This window comes from Oncorhynchus keta, chromosome 21 (assembly GCF_023373465.1).
Source record: "Oncorhynchus keta strain PuntledgeMale-10-30-2019 chromosome 21, Oket_V2, whole genome shotgun sequence".
In the NCBI taxonomy this organism is placed as follows: domain Eukaryota; kingdom Metazoa; phylum Chordata; class Actinopteri; order Salmoniformes; family Salmonidae; genus Oncorhynchus; species Oncorhynchus keta.
Genome location: NC_068441.1, coordinates 33,638,745 through 33,666,121, shown reverse-complemented (window position 1 = coordinate 33,666,121; position 27,377 = coordinate 33,638,745). Strand labels below are relative to the sequence as shown.

The following is a 27,377-nucleotide window of genomic DNA, read 5'->3' as shown; positions in this document are numbered from 1 at the left end:
CCCCTCATCACCTCTCCTCATCAAGTCTCTCTAACGAACTACACCCATCCTGTCATCCCTCATCACCTCTCTAACTAACTACACCCATCCTGTCACCCCTCATCACCTCTCCTCATCAAGCCTCTCTAACTAACTACATCCATCCTGTCACCCCTCATCACCTCTCCTCATCAAGCCTCTCTAACTAACTACACCCATCCGGTCACCCCTCATCACCCCTCCTCATCAAGCCTCTCTAACTAACAACACCCATCCGTTCACCCCTCATCACCCCTCCTCATCAAGCCTCTCTAACTAACTACACCCATCCTATCACCCCTCATCACCCCTCCTCATCAAGCCTCTCTAACTAACTACACCCATCCTGTCACCCCTCATCACCTCTCCTCATCAAGCCTATCTAACTAACTACACCCACCCTGTCACCCCTCAATACCCCTCCTCATCAAGTCTCTCTAACTAACTACACCCATTCTGTCACCCCTCATCACCTCTCCTCATCAAGCATCTCTAACGAACTACACCCATCCTGTCACCACTCATCACCTCTCTAACTAACTACACCCATCCTGTCACCCCTCATCACCTCTCCTCATCAAGCCTCTCTAACTAACTACACCCAATCTGTCACCCTCATCACCCCTCCTCATCAAGCCTCTAACTGACTACACCCATCCTGTCACCCCTCCTCATCAAGCCTCTCTAACTAACTACACCCATCCTGTCACCCCCATCACCCCTCCTTGTCAATCCTCTCTAACTACACCCATCCTGTCACCCCTCATCACCTCTCCTCATCATTACTCTCTAACTAACTACACCCATCATGTCATCCCTCAACACCTCTCCTCATCAAGCCTCTCTATCTACCTACACCCATCCTGTCACACCTTATCACCTCTCCTCATCAATACTCTCTAACTACACCCATCCTGTCACCCCTCATCACCCCTCCTCATCAAGTTTCTCTAACTAACTACACCCATCCTGTCACCCCTCATCACCTCTCTAATTAACTACACCCATCCTGTCACCCTCATCACCTCTCCTCATCAAGCCTCTCTAACTAACTACATCCATCCTGTCACCCTCATCACCTCTCCTCATCAAGCCTCTCTAACTAACTACATCCATCCTGTCACCCTCATCACCTCTCCTCATCAAGCCTCTCTAACTAACTACACCCATCCGGTGACCCTCATCACCCCTCCTCATCAAGCCTCTCTAACTAACTACACCCATCCTATCACCGATCAATACCCATCCTCATCAAGCCTCTCCAACTAACTACACCCATCCTGTCACCCCTCATCACCTCTCCTCATCAAGCCTATCTAACTAACTACACCCACCCTGTCACCCTCAATACCCTCCTCATCAAGTCTCTGTAACTAACTACACCCATCCTGTCACCCTCATCACCTCTCCTCATCAAGCCTCTCTAAGGAACTACACCCATCCTGTCACCCCTCATCACCTCTCTAACTAACTACACCCATCCTGTCACCCTCATCACTTCTCCTCATCAAGCCTCTCTAACTAACTACACCCATCCGGTCACCCCTCATCACCCCTCCTCATCAAGCCTCTCTAACTAACAACACCCATCCGGTCACCCTCATCACCCCTCCTCATCAAGCCTCTCTAACTAACTGCACCCATCCTGTCACACCTCATCACCTCTCCTCATCAAGCCTCTCTAACTAACTACACCAATCCTGTCACCCCTCATCACCCTCCTCATCAAGCCTCTAACTAACTACACCCATCCTGTCACCCTCATCACCTCCTCATCAAGCCTCTCTAACTAACTACACCCATCCTGTCATCCTCAACACCTCTCCTCATCAAGGCTCTCTATCTACCTACACCCATCCTGTCACCCCTTATCACCTCTCCTCATCAATACTCTCTAACTACACCCATCCTGTCACCCCTCATCACCCCTCCTCATCAAGTCTCTCTAACTAACTACACCCATCCTGTCACCCCTCATCACCTCTCCTCATCAAGTCTCTCTAACGAACTACACCCATCCTGTCATCCCTCATCACCTCTCTAACTAACTACACCCATCCTGTCACCCCTCATCACCTCTCCTCATCAAGCCTCTCTAACTAACTACACCCATCCTGTCACCCCTCATCACCTCTCCTCATCAAGCCTCTCTAACTAACTACACCCATCCGGTCACCCCTCATCACCCCTCCTCATCAAGCCTCTCTAACTAACAACACCCATCCGTTCACCCTCATCACCCCTCCTCATCAAGCCTCTCTAACTAACTACACCCATCCTATCACCCCTCATCACCCCTCCTCATCAAGCCTCTCTAACTAACTACACCCATCCTGTCACCCTCATCACCTCTCCTCATCAAGCCTATCTAACTAACTACACCCACCCTGTCACCCCTCAATACCCCTCCTCATCAAGTCTCTCTAACTAACTACACCCATTCTGTCACCCTCATCACCTCTCCTCATCAAGCCTCTAACGAACTACACCCATCCTGTCACCACTCATCACCTCTCTAACTAACTACACCCATCCTGTCACCCCTCATCACCTCTCCTCATCAAGCCTCTCTAACTAACTACACCCAATCTGTCACCCCTCATCACCCTCCTCATCAAGCCTCTAACTAACTACACCCATCCTGTCACCCCTCCTCATCAAGCCTCTAACTCCTCACTACACCCATCCTGTCACCCCCATCACCCTCCTTGTCAATCCTCTCTAACTACACCCATCCTGTCACCCCTCATCACCTCTCTCATCATTACTCTCTAACTAACTACACCCATCATGTCATCCTCAACACCTCTCCTCATCAAGCCTCTCTATCTACCTACACCCATCCTGTCACACCTTATCACCTCTCCTCATCAATACTCTCTAACTACACCCATCCTGTCACCCCTCATCACCCCTCCTCATCAAGTTTCTCTAACTAACTACACCCATCCTGTCACCCCTCATCACCTCTCTAATTAACTACACCCATCCTGTCACCCCTCATCACCTCTCCTCATCAAGCCTCTCTAACTAACTACATCCATCCTGTCACCCCTCATCACCTCTCCTCATCAAGCCTCTCTAACTAACTACATCCATCCTGTCACCCCTCATCACCTCTCCTCATCAAGCCTCTCTAACTAACTACACCCATCCGGTGACCCCTCATCACCCCTCCTCATCAAGCCTCTCTAACTAACTACACCCATCCTATCACCGATCAATACCCATCCTCATCAAGCCTCTCCAACTAACTACACCCATCCTGTCACCCCTCATCACCTCTCCTCATCAAGCCTATCTAACTAACTACACCCACCCTGTCACCCCTCAATACCCCCTCCTCATCAAGTCTCTGTAACTAACTACACCCATCCTGTCACCCCTCATCACCTCTCCTCATCAAGCCTCTCTAAGGAACTACACCCATCCTGTCACCCCTCATCACCTCTCTAACTAACTACACCCATCCTGTCACCCCTCATCACTTCTCCTCATCAAGCCTCTCTAACTAACTACACCCATCCGGTCACCCCTCATCACCCCTCCTCATCAAGCCTCTCTAACTAACAACACCCATCCGGTCACCCCTCATCACCCCTCCTCATCAAGCCTCTCTAACTAACTGCACCCATCCTGTCACACCTCATCACCTCTCCTCATCAAGCCTCTCTAACTAACTACACCAATCCTGTCACCCCTCATCACCCTCCTCATCAAGCCTCTAACTAACTACACCCATCCTGTCACCCCTCATCACCTCTCCTCATCAAGCCTCTCTAACTAACTACACCCATCCTGTCACCCCCATCACCCCTCCTTGTCAATCCTCTCTAACTACACCCATCCTGTCACCCCTCATCACCCCTCCTCATCAAGTCTCTCTAACTAACTACACCCATCCTGTCACCCCTCATCACCTCTCCTCATCAAGTCTCTCTAACGAACTACACCCATCCTGTCATCCCTCATCACCTCTCTAACTAACTACACCCATCCTGTCACCCCTCATCACCTCTCCTCATCAAGCCTATCTAACTAACTACACCCACCCTGTCACCCCTCAATACCCCTCCTCATCAAGTCTCTCTAACTAACTACACCCATTCTGTCACCCCTCATCACCTCTCCTCATCAAGCCTCTCTAACGAACTACACCCATCCTGTCACCACTCATCACCTCTCTAACTAACTACACCCATCCTGTCACCCCTCATCACCTCTCCTCATCAAGCCTCTCTAACTAACTACACCCATCTGTCACCCCTCATCACCCCTCCTCATCAAGCCTCTAACTAACTACACCCATCCTGTCACCCCTCCTCATCAAGCCTCTCTAACTAACTACACCCATCCTGTCACCCCCATCACCCCTCCTTGTCAATCCTCTCTAACTACACCCATCCTGTCACCCCTCATCACCTCTCCTCATCATTACTCTCTAACTAACTACACCCATCATGTCATCCCTCAACACCTCTCCTCATCAAGCCTCTCTATCTACCTACACCCATCCTGTCACACCTTATCACCTCTCCTCATCAATACTCTCTAACTACACCCATCCTGTCACCCCTCATCACCCCTCCTCATCAAGTTTCTCTAACTAACTACACCCATCCTGTCACCCCTCATCACCTCTCTAATTAACTACACCCATCCTGTCACCCCTCATCACCTCTCCTCATCAAGCCTCTCTAACTAACTACATCCATCCTGTCACCCCTCATCACCTCTCCTCATCAAGCCTCTCTAACTAACTACATCCATCCTGTCACCCCTCATCACCTCTCCTCATCAAGCCTCTCTAACTAACTACACCCATCCGGTGACCCCTCATCACCCCTCCTCATCAAGCCTCTCTAACTAACTACACCCATCCTATCACCGATCAATACCCATCCTCATCAAGCCTCTCCAACTAACTACACCCATCCTGTCACCCCTCATCACCTCTCCTCATCAAGCCTATCTAACTAACTACACCCACCCTGTCACCCCTCAATACCCCTCCTCATCAAGTCTCTCTAACTAACTACACCCATTCTGTCACCCCTCATCACCTCTCCTCATCAAGCCTCTCTAACGAACTACACCCATCCTGTCACCCCTCATCACCTCTCTAACTAACTACACCCATCCTGTCACCCCTCATCACTTCTCCTCATCAAGCCTCTCTAACTAACTACACCCATCCGGTCACCCCTCATCACCCCTCCTCATCAAGCCTCTCTAACTAACAACACCCATCCGGTCACCCCTCATCACCCCTCCTCATCAAGCCTCTCTAACTAACTACACCCATCCTGTCACCCCTCATCACCTCTCCTCATCAAGCCTCTCTAACTAACTACACCCATCCTGTCACCCCTCATCACCCCTCCTCATCAAGCCTCTAACTAACACCCATCCTGTCACCCCTCATCACCCCTCCTCATCAAGCCTCTCTAACTAACTACACCCATCCTGTCACCCCATCACCCCTCCTTGTCAATCCTCTCTAACTACACCCATCCTGTCACCTCATCACCCCTCCTCATCAAGCCTCTCTAACTAACTACACCCATCCTGTCACCCCTCATCACCTCTCCTCATCAAGTCTCTCTAACGAACTACACCCATCCTGTCATCCCTCATCACCTCTCTAACTAACTACACCCATCCTGTCACCCCTCATCACCTCTCCTCATCAAGCCTCTCTAACTAACTACATCCATCCTGTCACCCCTCATCACCTCTCCTCATCAAGCCTCTCTAACTAACAACACCCATCCGGTCACCCCTCATCACCCCTCCTCATCAAGCCTCTCTAACTAACTACACCCATCCTGTCACCCCTCATCACCCCTCCAGATCAAGTCTCTCTAAATAACTACACCCATCCTGTCACCCCTCATCACCTCTCTAACTAACTACACCCATCCTGTCACCCCTCATCACCTCTCCTCATCATTACTCTCTAACTAACTACACCCATCCTGTCACCCATCATCACCTCTCCTCATCATTACTCTCTAACTAACTACACCCATCCGGTCACCCTCATCACCCCTCCTCATCAAGCCTCTCTAACTAACTACACCCATCCTGTCACCCCTCATCACCCCTCCTCATCAAGCCTCTCTAACTAACTACATCCATCCTGTCACCCCTCATCACCTCTCCTCATCAAGCCTCTCTAACTAACTACATCCATCCTGTCACCCCTCATCACTCTCCTCATCAGCCTCTCTAACTAACTACACCCATCCGGTGACCCCTCATCACCCTCATCAAGCCTCTAACTAACTACACCCATCCTATCACCGATCAATACCCATCCTCATCAAGCCTCTCCAACTAACTACACCCATCCTGTCACCCCTCATCACCTCTCCTCATCAAGCCTATCTAACTAACTACACCCACCCTGTCACCCCTCAATACCTCCTCATCAAGTCTCTGTAACTAACTACACCCATCCTGTCACCCCTCATCACCTCTCCTCATCAAGCCTCTCTAAGGAACTACACCCATCCTGTCACCCCTCATCACCTCTCTAACTAACTACACCCATCCTGTCACCCTCATCACTTCTCCTCATCAAGCCTCTCTAACTAACTACACCCATCCGGTCACCCTCATCACCCCTCCTCATCAAGCCTCTCTAACTAACAACACCCATCCGTCACCCCTCATCACCTCCTCATCAAGCCTCTCTAATTAACTACACCCATCCTGTCACCCTCATCACCTCTCCTCATCAAGCCTCTCTAACTAACTACACCAATCCTGTCACCCCTCATCACCCTCCTCATCAAGCCTCTAACTAACTACACCCATCCTGTCACCCCTCATCACCCGCGCCTCATCAAGCCTCTCTAACTAACTCACCCATCCTGTCACCCCTCATCACCTTCCTTGTCAATCCTCTAATTCACCCATCCTGTCACCCCTCATCACCTCTCCTCATCATGCCTCTCTCTACTAACTACCCATCCTGTCACCCCTCATCACCTCTCCTCATCCTTCTAACTAACTCACTATCCTGTCATCCTGTCATCCTCATCACCTCTCTAACTAACTACACCCGTCCTGTCACCCCTCATCACCTCTCCTCATCAAGCCTCTCTAACTAACTACACCCATCCTGTCACCCCATCACCCCTCCTTGTCAATCCTCTCTAACTACACCCATCCTGTCACCCCTCATCACCCTCCTCATCAAGTCTCTCTAACTAACTACACCCATCCTGTCACCCCTCATCACCTCTCCTCATCAAGTCTCTCTAACAACTACACCCATCCTGTCATCCCTCATCACCTCTCTAACTAACTACACCCATCCTGTCACCCCTCATCACCTCTCCTCATCAAGCCTCTCTAACTAACTACACCCATCCGGTCACCCCTCATCACCCCTCCTCATCAAGCCTCTCTAACTAACTACACCCATCCTGTCACCCCTCATCACCCCTCTCAGATCAAGTCTCTCTAAATAACTACACCCATCCTGTCACCCCTCATCACCTCTCTAACTAACTACACCCATCCTGTCACCCCTCATCACTCTCTCTCATCATTACTCTCTAACTAACTACACCCATCCTGTCACCCATCATCACCTCTCCTCATCATTTCTCTAACTAACTACACCTATCCGGTCACCCCTCATCACCCTCCTCATCAAGCCTCTCTAACTAACTACACCCATCCTGTCACCCTCATCACCCTCCTCATCAAGCCTCTCTAACTAACACACCATCCTGTCACCCTCATCACCCTCTCATCAAGCCTCTAATTCAACTACACCCATCCTGTCACCCTTACCACCTCCTCATCAATACTCTCTAACTACCCATCCTGTCACCCTCATCACCCTCCTCATCAGGCCTCTAACAATTGCACCCATCCTGTCACCCCTCATCACCTCTCCTCATCAAGCCTCTCTAACGAACTACACCAATCCTGTCACCACTCATCACCTCTCTAACTAACTACACCCATCCTGTCACCACTCATCACCTCTCTAACTAACTACACCCATCCTGTCACCCCTCATCACCTCTCCTCATCAAGCCTCTCTAACTAACTACACCCATCCTGTCACCCCTCATCACCTCTCCTCATCAAGCCTCTCTAACGAACTACACCCATCCTGTCACCACTCATCACCTCTCTAACTAACTACACCCATCCTGTCACCCCTCATCACCTCTCCTCATCAAGCCTCTCTAACTAACTACACCCATCCGTCACCCTCATCACCCCTCCTCATCAAACCTCTCTAACTAACAACACCCATCCGGGTCACCCCATCACCCCTCCTCATCAAGCCTCTCTAATCAACTACACCTATCCTATCACCGATCAATACCATCCTCATCAAGCCTTCCAACTAACTACACCATCCTGTCACCCCTCATCACCTCTCATCAAGCCTCTCTAACTAACTACACCCATCCTGTCACCCTCATCACCCCTCCTCATCAAGCCTCTAACTAACTACACCCATCCTGTCACCCCTCATCACCCTCCTCATCAAGCCTCTCAAACTAACTACACCCATCCTGTCACCCCCATCACCCCTCCTTGTCAATCCTCTCTAACTACACCCATCCTGTCACCCTCATCACCTCTCCTCATCATGCCTCTCTCACTAACTACACCCATCCTGTCACCCTCATCAACTCTCTCATCATTGCTCTCTAACTAACTGCACCCATCCTGTCATCCTCAACACTCTCTCATCCTCTATCTACCTGCACCCATCCTGTCACCCCTTATCACCTCTCCTCATCAATACTCTCTAACTACACCCATCCTGTCACCCCTCATCACCCCTCCTCATCAAGTCTCTCTAACTAACTACACCCATCCTGTCACCCCTCATCACCTCTCTAACTAACTACACCCATCCTGTCACCCCTCATCACCTCTCCTCATCATTACTCTCTTACTAACTACACCCATCTTGTCACCCCTCATCACCTCTCCTCATCATTACTCTCTAACTAACTACACCCATCCTGTCACCCATCATCACCTCTCCTCATCATTACTCTCTAACTAACTACACCCATCCGGTCACCCCTCATCACCCCTCCTCATCAAGCCTCTCTAACTAACTACACCCATCCGGTCACCCCTCATCACCCCTCCTCATCATTACTCTCTAACTAACTACACCCATCCGGTCACCCCTCATCACCCCTCCTCATCAAGTCTCTCTAACTAACTACACCCATCCTGTCACCCCTCATCACCTCTCCTCATCAAGCCTCTCTAACGAACTACACTAATCCTGTCACCACTCATCACCTCTCTAACTAACTACACCCATCCTGTCACCCCTCATCACCCCTCCTCATCAAGCCTCTCTAACTAACACACCCATCCTGTCACCCCTCATCACCCTCCTCATCAGGCCTCTCTAACTAACTACACCCATCCTGTCACCCCTCATCACCCTCCTCATCAAGCCTCTCTGACTAACTGCACCCGTCCTGTCACCCCTCAATCACCCTCCTTGTCAGTCTCTAACTAACTGCACCCGTCCTGTCGTCCCTCAGCGCATCTCCTCATCAAGCCTCTCTATCTGCCTACACCCATCCTGTCACCTTATCACTCTCGTATCAATGCCTCTCAAACTACACCCATCCTGTCACCCCTCATCACCCCTCCTCATCAAGCCTCTCTAACTAACTACACCATCCTGTCACCCCTCATCTCCTCCATCAGAACTAACTACACCCCATCCTGTCACCCCTCATCACCCTCATCATCAGGCCTCTCAAACTACACCCCCGTCCTGTCACCCCTCATCACCCCTCCTCATCAGGTCTCTGAAACTAACTGCACCCATCCTGTCACCCTCATCCTCCTCCTCATCAGGCCTCTCCTAACTGCACCCATCCTGTCACCCTCATCACTCTCCTCATCAGTCTCTCTAACGAACTACACCCATCCTGTCACCCCTCATCACCTCTCCTCATCGTTACTATGTCACTACACCCATCTTGTCACCCCTCATCACCTCTCCTCATCGTTGCTCTCTAACTAACTACCCCGTCCTGTCACCCCTCATCACCCCTCTCGTCATTAATCTACACGCCATCCTGTCACCTCGTCGCCTCTCCTCATCAGGCCTCTCCTCATCAGGATCTCTCAATCTACTACACCCGTCCTGTCACCCCCTCATCACTCCTCATCAATGCTCTAACTACACCCATCCTGTCACCCCTCATCATCTCCTCCTCATCAGGTCTCTCTAACTAACTACACCCATCCTGTCACCCTCATCACCTCTCCTCATCAGGTCTCTCTAACAGACTACACCCATCCTGTCATCCCTCATCACCTCTCTAACTAACTACACCCATCCTGTCACCCCTCATCACCTCTCCTCATCAAGCCTCTCTAACTAACTACATCCATCCTGTCACCCCTCATCACCTCTCCTCATCAAGCCTCTCTAACTAACTACACCCATCCGGTCACCCCTCATCACCCCTCCTCATCAAGCCTCTCTAACGAACTACACCCATCCTATCACCGATCAATACCCATCCTCATCAAGCCTCTCCAACTAACTACACCCATCCTGTCACCTCGTCCTCTCCTCATCAAGCCTATCTAACTAACTACACCCACCTGTCACCCTCAATGCCCTCCTCATCAAGTCTCTCTAACTAACTACACCCATTCTGTCACCCCTCATCACCTCTCCTCATCAAGCCTCTCTAATGACTACACCCATCCTGTCACCCTCATCACCTCTCTCAACTAACTACGCCCATCCTGTCACCCCTCATCACTCTCCTCATCAAGCCTCTAACTAACTGCACCATCTGTCACCCCTCATCACCTCTCATCAGGCCTCTCTAACTAACTGCACCTTCCCGTCCTGTCACCTCCTCATCAGGCCTATCTCTAAACTAGCTACGCCCGTCCTGTCACCCCTTAATCACTTATCCTCATCAGTCATCCTAAACTACACCCGTCCTGTCACCCTCATCACTCTCCTCGTCGTTGCTCTCTAACTTAACTACACCCATCCTGTCATCCCTCATCGACATCTCATCGTCAAGCTCTCTGAACTACACCCATCCTGTCACCCCTCATCACCTCTCCTCATCAAGTATCTCTAACTAACTGCCCGTCCGGTCACCCCTCGTCGCCTCTCCTCGTCGTTTATCTAACTAACTGCGCCCGTCGTGTCGTCCTCAGCGCATCTCATCGTCAAGCCTCTCTCTAACTAACTGCACCCATCCTGTCACCTCGTCATCCTCTCTAACTAACTACACCCATCCTGTCACCCCTCATCACCTCTCCTCATCAAGCCTCTCTAACTAACTACACCATCCTGTCACCCCATCACCCCCTCCTTGTCAATCCTCTAACTACACCCATCCTGTCACCCCTCATCACCCCTCCTCATCAAGTCTCTCTAACTAACTACACCCATCCTGTCACCCTCATCACCTCTCCTCATCAAGTCTCTCTAAATAACTACACCCATCCTGTCACCCCTCATCACCTCTCTAACTAACTACACCCATCCTGTCACCCCTCATCACCTCTCCTCATCATTACTCTCTAACTAACTACACCCATCCTGTCACCCATCATCACCTCTCCTCATCAATGCACTCTAAACTACACCCGTCTGTCACCCCTCATCACCCCTAATCATCAAGTCTCTCTCAACTAACTCGTCAGGCCCTGACATCCTGTCACCCTCATCACCTCTCAGGCCTCCTGACTAAACTGCACCCGTCCTGTCACCTCATCACCTCTCCACATCAAGCCTCTCTAGCTGCTACCCATCCTGTCACCCCTCATCACCTCTCTCATCAATCCTCTCCTGAACTAACTACACCGTCTGTCACCCCTCATCACCTCTCTCATCAAGCCTCTCTAACTAACTACACCCATCCTGTCTCCACTCATCAGCTCCTCTATCACCCATCCTGTCAAGCCTCTCTAGCTAACAACACCCATCCTGTCACCCCTCATCACCTCCCTCATCAAGCCTCTCTAACTAACTACACCCATCCTGTCACCCCTCATCACCTCTCCTCATCAAGCCTCTCTAACGAACTACACCCATCCTGTTACCCCTCATCACCTCTCTAACTAACTACACCCATCCATTCACCCCTCATCACCTCTCCTCATCAAGCCTCTCTAACTAACTACACCCATCCGGTCACCCCTCATCACCCCTCCTCATCAAGCCTCTCTAACTAACAACACCCATCCGGTCACCCCTCATCACCCCTCCTCATCAAGCCTCTCTAACTAACTACACCCATCCTATCACCCCTCATCACCTCTCTAACTAACTACACCCATCCTGTCACCCCTCATCACCTCTCCTCATCAAGCCTCTCTAACTAACTACACCCATCCGGTCACCCCTCATCACCCCTCCTCATCAAGCCTCTCTAACTAACTACACCCATCCTGTCACCCCTCATCACCCCTCCTCATCAAGTCTCTCTAAATAACTACACCCATCCTGTCACCCCTCATCACCTCTCTAACTAACTACACCCATCCTGTCACCCCTCATCACCTCTCCTCATCATTGCTCTCTAATGAACTACACCCATCCTGTCACCCATCATCACCCCTCCTCATCATTGCTCTCTAACTAACTACACCCATCCGGTCACCCCCTCATCACCCCTCCTCATCAAGCCTCTCTAACTAACTACACCCACCCTGTTGCCCCTCATGCCCCTCCTCATCAGGCCTCCTGACTTAAACTACACCCATCCTGTCACCCCTCATCGCCCCTCCTCATCAGGTAGCCTCTCTAATACCTACCCATCCTGTCACCCCTTATCACCTCTCCTCATCAATGCTCTGTGACTGCACCCGTCCTGTCGCCTCATCACCCCTCGTCAGGCCTCTCTCTAACTAACTACACCGTCCTGTCACCCCTCGTCACCTCGTCAGGTCTCTGACGGACTACGCCAGTCCTGTCACCCCTCATCACCTCTTCCTCATCAAGCCTATCATAACTAACTACATCCATAAATCTGTCACCCCTCAATGTCACCTCCTCATCAAGCCTCTCTAACTAACTACATCCGTCCTGTCACCCTCATCACTCTCCTCATCAAGCCTCTAACGAACTACACCCATCCTGTTGCCCCTCATCACCTCTCTAACTAACTACACCATCCTGTCACCCCTCATCACCTCTCCTCATCAAGCCTCTCTAACTAACTACACCCATCCGGTCACCCCTCATCACCCCTCCTCATCAAACCTCTCTAACTAACAACACCCATCCTGTCACCCCTCATCACCCTCCTCATCAAGCCTCTCTAACTAACTACACCCATCCTGTCACCCTCAATCACCCCTCCTCATCAACCCTCTCGATAACTGCGCCCGTCGTCACCGATCATCACCCATCCTCATCAGGCCTCTCAACTAACTGCACCCGTCCTGTCATCATCACCTCTCATCGTCAGGTATCTCAAACTAACTGCGCCCATCCCTGTCGCCTCGTCGCCCCTCCTCGTCAGGTATCTCTCACTAACTGCACCCATCCTGTCTTCATCCCTCATCTGTCATCAAGTCCTCTCAAAATAACCCGTCCTGTCACCCCTCGTCACCTCTCCTCATCAATCTCTCACTACTGCACCCGTCCTGTCACCCCCTCATCCTCTCCTCCATCATTGCTCTCTAATAACTACACCATCCTGTCATCCCTCAGCACCTCTCCTCATCAGGCCTCTATCTGCCTGCACCCATCATGTCACCTCATCCTCTCCTCATCAATACTCTAACTTCACCCCGTCCTGTCACCCCTCATCACCTCCTCATCAGGTCTCTCTAACTGCCTGCACCCCTCACTGTCACCCCTCATCAAGCCTCTAACTAACTACACCCATCCTGTCACCCCTCATCACCCCTCCTCATCATTACTCTCTTACTAACTACACCCATCTTGTCACCCCTCATCACCTCTCCTCATCATTACTCTCTAACTAACTACACCCATCCTGTCACCCATCATCACCTCTCCTCATCATTGCTCTCTCAGACTAACTACACCCATCCGGTCACCCTCATCACCCCTCCTCATCAAGCCTCTCTAACTAACTACACCATCCTATCACTGATCAATGCCCTCCTCATCAAGTCTCTCTAACTAACTACACCCATCCTGTCACCCCTCATCACCTCTCCTCATCAAGCCTCTCTAACTAACTACACCAATCCTGTCACCACTCATCACCTCTCTGACTAACTAACTACACCCATCCTGTCACCACTCATCACCTCATCTCTATCTACACCCACCTGCGCCCGTCGCAATGCCTCTCTAGCCTCTCATCGTCACTAACTCTCCCATCCTGTCACCCCTCATCCTGTCTCGTCGCTCATCGTCACCTCCTCTGACCTGCACCCGTCCTGTCACCTCATCGCCTCTATCATCAAGCTCTCCTGACGGACTACACATCCTGTCCCCCTCATCACCCCTCCTCATCAAGAACTAACTACACCCATCCTGTCACCCCTATCATCCTCTCTAAACTAACTGCGCCCGTCCTGTCACCCTCATCCTCTCCTCATCAAGCCTCTCTAACTAACTACACCCATCCTGTCACCCATCGCCTCTCATCGTCAAGCCTCTCTAACTACTACACCCATCCTGTTACCCCTCATCACCTCTCTAACTAACTACACCCATCCTGTCACCCCTCATCACCTCTCCTCATCAAGCCTCTCTAACTAACTACACCCATCCGGTCACCCCTCATCACCCCTCCTCATCAAGCCTCTCTAACTAACAACACCCATCCGGTCACCCCTCATCACCCCTCCTCATCAAGCCTCTCTAACTAACTACACCCATCCTATCACCGATCAATACCCATCCTCATCAAGCCTCTCCAACTAACTACACCCATCCTGTCACCCCTCATCACCTCTCCTCATCAAGCCTCTCTAACTAACTACACCCATCCTGTCACCCCTCATCACCCCTCCTCATCAAGCCTCTCTAACTAACTACACCCATCCTGGTCACCCCTCATCACCCCTCCTCATCAAGCCTCTCTAACTAACTACACCCATCCTATCACCCCAATACCCATCCTCATCAAGCCTCTCTAACTAACTACACCCATCCTGTCACCCCTCATCACCCTCCTCATCAAGCCTCTCTGATAACTGCACCCACCTGTCACCCTCATCACCTCCTCATCAGGCCTCTGAACTAACTACCCATCCTGTCAAGCCCTCGTCAATGCACCTATCGTCAGGCCTCATCACCTCCTCAATACACCCATCCTGTCACCCCCATCACTCCTCCTCATCAGTCTCTCTGCACTACCCACCTGTCACCCCTCGTCAATCGTCATACCCTACACTCTGCGCCCGTCATGGCCCGTCGCATCATCCTCATCGTTTGCTCTCTGATCATAACTACACCCGTCCTGTCGTCCCTCGTCACCTCTCCTCATCAGGCCTCTCTCTGCCTGCACCCATCCATCGTCTGATCCCATCATCGTCTCTCCTCATCAATCTCTCTAACTACACCCATCCTGTCACCCCTCATCACCCCTCCTCATCAAGGTCTCTCTAACTAACTACACCCATCCTGTCACCCCTCATCCCTCTCTATCACACCCATCCTGTCACCCCTCATCACCTCTCCTCATCATTACTCTCTTACTAACTACACCCATCTTGTCACCCCTCATCACCTCTCCTCATCATTACTCTCTAACTAACTACACCCATCCTGTCACCCATCATCACCTCTCCTCATCATTACTCTCTAACTAACTACACCCATCCGGTCACCCCTCATCACCCCTCCTCATCAAGCCTCTCTAACTAACTACACCCATCCTATCACTGATCAATACCCCTCCTCATCAAGTCTCTCTAACTAACTACACCCATCCTGTAACCCCTCATCACCTCTCCTCATCAAGCCTCTCTAACGAACTACACTAATCCTGTCACCACTCATCACCTCTCTAACTAACTACACCCATCCTGTCACCCCTCATCACCTCTCCTCATCAAGCCTCTCTAACTAACTACACCCATCCTGTCACCCCTCATCACCCCTCCTCATCAAGCCTCTAACTAACTACACCCATCCTGTCACCCCTCATCACCCCTCCTCATCAGGCCTCTCTAACTAACTGCACCCCATCCTGTCACCCCCATCACTCTCCTTGTCAATCATCTCTAACTGCACACCCATCCTGTCATCCTCATCACCTCTCCTCATCAAGCCTCTCCAAACTAACTGCCTGCCCATCCTGTCACACCTCATCGCCTCTCCTCATCAAGCCTCTCTAATATCCTCAACTGTCACCCCTCCTCACCTCGTCGCTCATCATCGTCAGGTATCTCTACACTGCCCCCATGTCACCCCTCATCACCTCTCATCATCAAACCTCTACTAACTGCACCACCTGTCACCCCGTCAATCCTCATCAATCTCTCTAACTACACCCATCCTGTCACCCCTCATCACCTCTCCTCATCAAGCCTCTCTAACTGCCTACACCCATCCTGTCACCCATCACCTCTCCTCATCAATGCTCTCTAACTACACCCATCCTGTCACCCCTCATCACCCCTCCTCATCAAGGTCTCTCTAACTATCTACACCCATCCTGTCACCCCTCATCACCTCTCTAACTAACTACACCCATCCTGTCACCCCTCATCACCTCTCCTCATCAATTGCTCTTACTAACTACACCCGTCCTGTCACCCCTCATCACATTTACTCTCTAACTAACTCACCCCTGTCACCCTCATCCCCCTCCTCATCAAGCTCTCTAACTAACTACACCCATCCGGTCACCCCTCATCACCCCTCCTCATCAAGCCTCTCTAACTAACTACACCCATCCTATCACTGATCACCCCTCCTCATCAAGCCTCTCTAACTAACTACACCCATCCTGTCACCCCTCATCACCTCTCCTCATCAAGCCTCTCTAACTAACTACACCCATCCTGTCACCCCTCATCACCTCTCCTCATCAATAACTCACCATCCTGTCACCTCATCACCCTCATCAAGCCTCTCTATCGTCAGGTATCTCTGGACTGCTTCGAATTCAATTCGTCGCGTCATCGTCAGGCCTCTGACTACAACCATCCTGTCATCAACCTATCTCTTGTCAGCCTCTCAACTAACTACCCCATCCTGTCTGCCTCAACCCCTCATCAATGCTCCTCTGGCCTATCACTCCGAACTAACTACACTCCATCCTGTCACCCCTCATGCATCTCTCCTCATCAGGCCTCTCTATCTGCCTGCACCCCTCCTGTCACCTTATCATCATCTCTCTGTCATCCTCATTAACTACACCCGTCCTGTCACCCCTCATCACCCCTCCTCATCAGGTCTCTCTACTAACTACACCCATCCTGTCACCCTCATCACCTCTCATCAGGCCTCATCTAATTCACCATCCTGTCACCCCTCATCACCTCTCCTCATCACCCATCCTAACTCACCCATCGTCACCTGTATCACTGCCCCCGTCCTCATCATCGTCGCTCATCGTCAGGTACTAACTGACTTCCATGCGCCCGTCACCCCTCGTCACCTCTCATCGTCAGGTATCTCTACTGACTGCACCCATCATGTCACCCCTCGTCAGGCCTCTGAACTAACTACACCCATCCTGTCACCCCATCACTCTCCTTGTCAATCCTCTCTAACTACACCCATCCTGTCACCCCTCATCACCTCTCCTCATCAAGCCTCTCTAACTAACACCCATCCTGTCACCCTCATCACCTCCTCATCAGATCTAACTACACACCAATCCTGTCACCCCTCAATGCCTCTCCTCATCAAGCCTCTCTAACTAACTACACCCATCCTGTCACCCTCATCACCTCTCCTCATCAAGCCTCTCAAACTAACTACACCCATCCTGTCACCCCTCATCACCTCTCCTCATCAAGCCTCTCTAACTAACTACACCCATCCTGTCACCCCTCATCACCCTCCTCATCAAGCCTCTCTAACTAACTACACCCATCCTGTCACCCCTCAATCACCCCTCCTCATCAAGTCTCTCTAACTAACTGCACCCATCCTGTCACCCCTCAATGCCCTGCTCATCTGGCCTCTCTGACTAACTACACCCATCCTGTCACCCTCATCACTCTCTCCTCATCAAGCCTCTCTATCTGCCTACACCCATCCTGTCACCCCTCATCACCTCTCCTCATCAATCTCTCAACTAACTACACCCATCCTGTCACCCCTCATCACCCCTCCTCATCAAGTCTCTCTAACTAACTACACCCATCCTGTCACCCCTCATCACCTCTCAAGCCTCTCTAACTAACACACCATCCTGTCACCCCTTATCACCCCCTCATCAATACTCTCAAACTCATCCTGTCACCCCTCATCCCCCTCCTCATCAACTCTCTAACTAACTACATCCATCCTGTCACCCCTCATCACCCCTCTCCTCATCAAGCCTCTCTAACTAACTACACCCATCCTGTCACCCCTCATCACCTCTCCTCATCAAGCCTCTCTAACTAACTACACCCATCCTGTCACCCCTCATCACCTCTCTACACCCCTCAATACCCCTCCTCATCAAGCCTCTCTAACTAACTACACCCATCCTGTCACCCCTCATCACCTCTCCTCATCAAGCCTCTCTAACTAACTACACCCATCCTGTCACCCCTCATCACCTCTCCTCATCAAGCCTCTCTAACTAACTACACCCATCCTGTCACCCCTCATCACCCCTCCTCATCAAGCCTCTCTAACTAACTACACCCATCCTGTCACCCCTCATCACCCCTCCTCATCAAGCCTCTCTAACTAACTACACCCATCCTGTCACCCCTCAATCCTATAACTACACCCATCCTGTCACCCCTCATCACCTCTCCTCATCAAGCCTCTCTAACTAACTACACCCATCCGGTCACCCCTCATCACCTCTCCTCATCAAGCCTCTCAAACTAACTACACCCATCCTGTCACCCCTCATCACCTCTCCTCATCAAGCCTCTCTAACTAACTACACCCATCCTGTCACCCCTCATCACCTCTCCTCATCAAGCCTCTCTAACTAACTACACCATCCTGTCACCCCTCAACACCTCTCCTCATCAAGCCTCTAACTAACTACACCCACCCTGTCACCCCTCAATACCCCTACTCATCTAGCCTCTCTAACTAACTACACCCATCCTGTCACCCCTCATCACCTCTCCTCATCAAGCCTCTCTATCTACCTACACCCATCCTGTCACCCCTTATCACCTCTCCTCATCAATACTCTCAAACTACACCCATCCTGTCACCCCTCATCACCCCTCCTCATCAAGTCTCTCTAACTAACTACACCCATCCTGTCACCCCTCATCACCTCTCAAACTAACTACACCCATCCTGTCACCCCTCATCACCTCTCCTCATCAAGCCTATCTAACTAACTACATCCATCCGGTCACCCCTCAATCACCCCTCCTCATCAAGCCTCTCTAACTAACTACACCATCCTGTCACCCCTCATCACCCCTCCTCATCAAGCCTCTCTAACTAACTACACCCATCCGGTCACCCCTCATCACCTAAATCAATCACACCCATCCTGTCACCCTCATCACCTCTCTCTAATCCTAACTACACCCATCCTGTCACCCCTCATCACCTCTCCTCATCAAGCCTCTCTAACTAACTACACCCATCCTGTCACCCCTCATCACCTCTCCTCATCAAGCCTCTCTAACTAACTACACCCATCCTGTCACCCCTCATCACCCCTCCTCATCAACCCTCTCTAACTAACTACACCAATCCTATCATCCTGTCAATACCCATCTCATCAAGCCTCTCAAACTAACTACACCCATCCTGTCACCTCCATCACCTCTCATCATCTTTACCTCTCATAACTGCGCTATCACTTCACCCCCTCATCATCCAGGTTATCTCCTCTCACCTAACACACCCATCCTGCACCCCATCACCTCCTCATCAAGCCTCTCTAACTAACTACACCCATCCTGTCACCTCTCAATACCTCCTCATCAAGTCTCTCTACCTAACTACACCCATCCTGTCACCCCTCATCACCTCTCCTCATCATTAGCTGCTCCTGTCAATACTCTCTATCCTGTCACCCTCAACACCCTCATCCTGTCATCTACCCACATGTCCTGTCACTCATCATCTCTCAAACCTACACCCATCCTGTCACCCTCATCACCCCTCCTCATCAGCCTCTCTATCACCCATCCTGTCATCCTCATCAAGCCTCTCAAACTAACTACACCCATCCTGTCACCCCTCATCACCCCTCCTCATCAAGCCTCTCTAACTAACAACACCCATCCTGTCACCCCTCATCACCTCTCATCAAGCCTCTCTAACTAACTACACCCATCCTGTCACCCCTCATCACCCCTCCTCATCAAGCCTCTCTAACTAACTACACCCATCCTGTCACCCTCATCACCTCTCCTCATCATCTCAACTAACTACACCCATCCGGTCACCCTCATCACCTATCCTCATCAAGCCTCTCTAATAACTGCACCCATCCTGTCACCCCTCATCACCTCTCCTCATCAAACCTCTCAAACTAACTACACCCGCCTGTCACCCCTCATCAAGTCTCTCGTCATCTTGTCACAATCTCTAACTAACTACAACCATCCTGTCACCCCTCAAGTCACCTCTCATCATCAAGTATCTCTAAAACTACACCCCATCCTGTCACCCTCATCCCTCTCCTCATCAAGCTCTCTAACTAACTACACCCATCCTGTCACCCCTCATCACCTCCTCATCAAGCTAACTACCTACACCCATCCTGTCACCCCTCATCACTCTCCTCATCAAGCCTCAACTGCTACCCATCCTGTCACCTCTCAATCACCCCTCCTCATCAAAGTCACTCTAACTAACTACACCCGTCCTGTCACCCCGTCATCCTCCTCATCAAGTTTGCTCTCTACCTGCGTCCCGTCATCCCTCTCCTCGTCACTGTCACCCTCATCGCTCTCACCTCATCAAGCCTCTCTAACTGACTACACCCGTCCTGTCACCCCTCAACACCTCCTCATCAAGCCTCTCTAACTAACTGCACCCATCCTGTCACCCCTCATCACCTCTCCTCATCAAGCCTCTCTAACTAACTACACCCATCCTGTCACCCCTCATCACCCCTCCTCATCAAGCCTCTCTAACTAACTACACCCATCCTGTCACCCCTCATCACCTCTCCTCATCAAGCCTCTCTACTACACCCATCCTGTCACCCCTCATCACCCTCCTCATCAAGTATCTCCCCAACTAACTCACACCAATCCTCACCTCATACCCTCCTCATCAAGCCTCTCCAACTAACTACACCCATCCTGTCACTGTCTCACCTCTCCTCATCTTTACTCTCGTCACTAACTACACCCATCCTGTCACCCCTCATCACCCCTCATCAAGCCTCTCTAACTAACTACACCCATCCGGTCACCCCATCATCCTCATCAAGCCTCTCCTGACTAACTCACCCATCTGTCACCACTCAGCCTCGTCAAAGCCTCTACCTACTACACCATCCTGTCACCCCTCATCACTCTGCCCCCTCATCACCCCTCATCATCAGGCCTCTCTACTGACTGCACCATCCTGTCACCCCGTCACCTCTCATCATCAATACCTCAAATGGCTGCTGCCCATCATCATCCCTAATCATCCCTCATCACTAACTAACTGACTATTTGCCCATCCTGTCACCCTCCCTCATCTCTACACCCCTCTCAATGCCCCTCCTCATCAAGCCTCTCTCTATCTAACTAACTACACCCATCCGTCACCCTCATCACCTCTCCTCATCAAGCCTCTCTAACTAAATACACCCATCCTGTCACCCCACTCATCACCTCCTCATCAAGCCTCTCTAACTACACCCATCCTGTCACCCCTCATCTCCCCTCATCAAGCCTCTCTAACTAACTACACCCATCCTGTCACCCCTCATCACCTCTCCTCATCAAGCCTCTCTAACTAACTACACCCATCCTGTCACCTCATCACCCCTCCTCATCAAGCCTCTCAACTAACTACACCCATCCTGTCACCCCTCATCACCTCTCCTCATCAAGCCTCTCAAACTAACTACACCCATCCGGTCACCCCTCATCACCTCCCTCATCAAGCCTCTCAATAACTACACCCATCCCTGTCACCCCTCATCACCTCCCCTCATCAAGCCTCTCTATCTAACTACACCCATCCTGTCACCCCTCACCTCATCATCGTCATCAAGCCTACTCTCTAACTAACTACACCCATCCTGTCACCCCTCATCACCTCTCCTCATCAAGCCTCTCTAACTAACTACACCCATCCTGTCACCCTCATCACCTCTCCTCATCAAGCCTCTCTAACTAACTACACCCATCCTGTCACCCCTCATCACCTCTCCTCATCAAGCCTCTCTAACTAACTACACCCATCCTGTCACCCCTCATCACCTCTCCTCATCAAGCCTCTCTAACTAACTACACCCATCCTGTCACCCCTCATCACCTCTCCTCATCAAGCCTCTCTAACTAACTACACCCATCCTGTCACCCCTCATCACCTCTCCTCATCAGGCCTCTCTAATGACTACACCACCCTGCCCCCTCGTCGCATCCCGTCAGTGCCCTGACGTCTGTCTGTCCCCAGCGCCTCTATCGTCAGCCTCTCTCACTAACTACACCCATCCTGTCACCCCTCATCATCTCGTCTGGCATCAAACTGCACCGTCAATCCTCGTCGTCACCCGTCATCAATCTCTGTCTGCCTGCCATCCTGTCACCTCATCAATCTCTCATAACTAACTACACCCATCCTGTCACCCCTCATCACCCCTCCTCATCAAGTCTCTCTAACTAACTACACCCATCCTGTCACCCCTCATCACCTCTCGAACTAACTACACCCATCCTGTCACCCCTTATCACCTCTCCTCATCAATACTCTCAAACTACACCCATCCTGTCACCCCTCATCACCCCTCCTCATCAAGCCTCTCTAACTAACGACATCCATCCTGTCACCCCTCATCACCTCTCCTCATCAAGACTCTCTAACTAACGACACCCATCCTGTCATCCCTCATCACCTCTCCTCATCAAGCCTCTCTAACGAACTACACCCATCCTGTCACCCCTCATCACCTCTCTAACTAACTACACCCATCCTGTCACCCCTCATCACCTCTCCTCATCAAGCCTCTCTAACTAACTACACCCATCCGGTCACCCCTCATCACCTCTCCTCATCAAGCCTCTCAAACTAACTACACCCATCCTGTCACCCCTCATCACCTCTCCTCATCAAGCCTCTCTAATGAACTACACCCACCCTGTCACCCCTCATCACCTCTCCTCATCAAGCCTCTCTAATGTTCTACACCGTCCTGTCACCCTCAGCACCTCTCCTCATCAGGCCTCTAACTAACTACACCCCTGTCGCCTCAATGCCTCAATGCCTATCGTCTATTTATCTCTAACTAGCTGCACCCGTCATGTCACCCCTCATCGTCTCATCATCAAGCCTCTCTATCTACCTACACCCATCCTGTCACCCCTTATCACCTCTCCTCATCAATACACTCAAACTACACCCATCCTGTCACCCCTCATCACCCCTCCTCATCAAGTCTCTCTAACTAACTACACCCATCCTGTCACCCCTCATCACCTCTCGAACTAACTACACCCATCCTGTCACCCCTCATCACCTCTCCTCATCAAGCCTATCTAACTAACTACATCCATCCGGTCACCCCTCAATACCCCTCCTCATCAAGCCTCTCTAACTAACGACATCCATCCTGTCACCCCTCATCACCTCTCCTCATCAGGTATCTCTGACGGACTACACCCGTCATGTCTGTCACCCCTCATCCTCTCTACTCAACTGCGCCCGTCATCAAGCCTCAATCGCATCCTCAGGCTAACTACGCCCGTCATGTCACCCCTCGTCGCACTCTCCTCATCAGGCCTCTCTAACTGGACTACGCCCGCCCTGTCACCCCCTCATCACACTCATCGTCAGGCCTCTCTGTTTGTTCTGACCGTCCTGTCGCCCCTCAGCCCTCTCATCGTCAGGCCTCTGACTAACTGCGCCCGCCTGTCTTGCCTCAGTGCCCTGCTCGTCTGGCCTCTCTTCTAACTGCACCCATCCTGTCGCCCCTCATCACCTCTCCTCATCAAGCCTCTCTATCTACCTACACCCATCCTGTCACCCCTTATCACCTCTCCTCATCAATACACTCAAACTACACCCATCCTGTCACCCCTCATCACCCCTCCTCATCAAGTCTCTCTAACTAACTACACCCATCCTGTCACCCCTCATCACCTCTCGAACTAACTACACCCATCCTGTCACCCCTCATCACCTCTCCACATCAAGCCTCTCTAACGAACTACACCCATCCTGTCACCCCTCATCACCTCTCCTCATCAATCCTCTCTAACTAACTACATCCATCCTGTCACCCCTCATCACCTCTCCTCATCAAGCCTCTCTAACTAACTACACCCATCCGGTCACCCCTCATCACCCCTCCTCATCAAGCCTCTCTAACTAACAACACCCATCCGGTCACCCCTCATCACCCCTCCTCATCAACCCTCTCTAACTAACTACACCAATCCTATCACCGATCAATACCCATCCTCATCAAGCCTCTCCAACTAACTACACCCATCCTGTCACCCCTTATCACCTCTACTCATCTTTACTCTCTCACTAACTACACCCATCCTGTCACCCCTCATCACCCCTCCTTATCAAGCCTCTCTAACTAACAACACCCATCCGGTCACCCCTCATCACTCCTCCTCATCAACCCTCTCTAACTAACTACACCAATCCTATCACCGATCAATACCCATCCTCATCAAGCCTCTCCAACTAACTACACCCATCCTGTCACCCCTTATCACCTCTCCTCATCTTTACTCTCTCACTAACTACACCCATCCTGTCACCCTTCATCACCTCCCCTCATCAAGCCTCTCAAACTAACTACACCCATCCGGTCACCCCTCATCACCTGTCCTCATTAAGCGTCCTCAACTAACTACACCCATCCGGTCACCCCTCATCACCTCCCCTCATCAAGCCTCTCTACCTAACTACACCCATCCTGTCACCCCTCATCACCTCTCTTCATCAAGCCTCTCAAACTAACTACACCCATCCTGTCACCCCTCATCACCTCTCCTCATCAAGCCTCTCTAATGAACTACACCCATCCGGTCACCCCTCATCACCCCTCCTCATCAAGCCTCTAACTAACTACACCCATCCTGTCACCCCTCATCGCATCTCCTCATCAGGCTATCTAACTGACTGCGCCCCGCCCTGTCACCCCTCAATGCCCTGCTCGTCTGGTATCTCTGACTAGCTGCACCCGTCCTGTCACCCCTCGTCGCACTCTCCTCATCAAGCCTCTCTATCTACCTACACCCATCCTGTCACCCCTTATCACCTCTCCTCATCAATACTCTCAAACTACACCCATCCTGTCACCCCTCATCACCCCTCCTCACCAAGTCTCTCTAACTAACTACACCCATCCTGTCACCCCTCATCACCTCTCAAACTAACTACACCCATCCTGTCACCCCTCATCACCTCTCCTCATCAAGCCTATCTAACTAACTACATCCATCCGGTCACCCCTCAATACCCCTCCTCATCAAGCCTCTCTAACTAACGACATCCATCCTGTCACCCCTCATCACCTCTCCTCATCAAGCCTCTCTAACGAACTACACCCATCCTGTCACCCCTCATCACGTCTCTAAATCACTACACCCATCCTGTCACCCCTCATCACCTCTCCTCATCAATCCTCTCTAACTAACTACATCCATCCTGTCACCCCTCATCACCTCTCCTCATCAAGCCTCTCTAACTAACTACACCCATCCGGTCACCCCTCATCACCCCTCCTCATCAAGCCTCTCTAACTAACAACACCCATCCGGTCACCCCTCATCACCCCTCCTCATCAACCCTCTCTAACTAACTACACCAATCCTATCACCCCTCAATACCCATCCTCATCAAGCCTCTCCAACTAACTACACCCATCCTGTCACCCCTTATCACCTCTCCTCATCTTTACTCTCTCACTAACTACACCCATCCTGTCACCCCTCATCACCCCTCCTTATCAAGCCTCTCTCACTAACTACACCCATCCTGTCACCCCTCATCACCTCCCCTCATCAAGCCTCTCAAAATAACTACACCCATCCGGTCACCCCTCATCACCTCTCCTCATCAAGCCTCTCTACCTAACTACACCCATCCTGTCACCCCTCATCACCTCTCCTCATCATTACTCTCTAACTAACTACACCCATCCTGTCATCCCTCAACACCTCTCCTCATCAAGCCTCTCTATCTACCCACACCCATCCTGTCACCCCTTATCACCTCTCCTCATCAATACTCTCTAACTACACCCATCCTGTCACCCCTCATCACCCCTCCTCATCAAGTCTCTCTAACTAACTACACCCATCCTGTCACCCCTCATCAAGCCTCTCAAACTAACTACACCCATCCGGTCACCCCTCATCACCCCTCCTCATCAAGCCTCTCTAACTAACAACACCCATCCGGTCACCCCTCATCACCCCTCCTCATCAAGCCTCTCTAACTAACTACACCCATCCTATCACCGATCAATACCCATCCTCATCAAGCCTCTCTAACTAACAACACCCATCCGGTCACCCCTCATCACCTCTCCTCATCAAGCCTCTCTAACTAACTACACCCATCCGGTCACCCCTCATCACCTCTCTTCATCAAGCCTCTCAAACTAACTACACCCATCCTGTCACCCCTCATCACCTCTCCTCATCAAGCCTCTCTAATGAACTACACCCATCCGGTCACCCCTCATCACCCCTCCTCATCAGGCCTATCTACTAACTACACCCATCCTGTCACCCCTCAACACCTCTCCTCGTCAGGCTATCTGACTAACTACCACCACCCTGTCACCCTCAATGCCCTGCACGTCTGGTATCTCTGACTAACTGCACCCGTCATCATCACCCTCGTCGCATCAGATCGTCAGGTATCTCTGTCTGCCTGCACCCGTCCTGTCGCGTCATCACTCCTCATCAATGCTCTCAAACTACACCCATCCTGTCACCCCTCATCACCCTCCTCATCAAGTCTCTCTAACTAACTACACCCATCCTGTCACCCCTCATCACCTCTCAAACTAACTACACCCATCCTGTCACCCCTCATCACCTCTCCTCATCAAGCCTATCTAACTAACTACATCCATCCGGTCACC

At 51.2% G+C, this 27,377-nt stretch overlaps 1 protein-coding gene and 1 long non-coding RNA gene across 11 annotated transcripts in view; one reads left to right on the top strand and one right to left on the bottom strand.

Moving 5' to 3' along the window:
* Positions 1–27,377, top strand: part of LOC118376045 (calcium-dependent secretion activator 1-like) — a 226,190-nt gene that overhangs the window by 83,350 nt on the left and 115,463 nt on the right. The window lies entirely within an intron of this gene.
* LOC127910341 (uncharacterized) lies at positions 690–26,945 on the bottom strand. Its single transcript, XR_008074456.1, has 4 exons — positions 26,333–26,945; positions 24,243–25,048; positions 2,825–4,440; positions 690–788 (listed from the first exon to the last, which is right to left on the bottom strand). It is a non-coding gene; the product is annotated as an uncharacterized LOC127910341 (long non-coding RNA).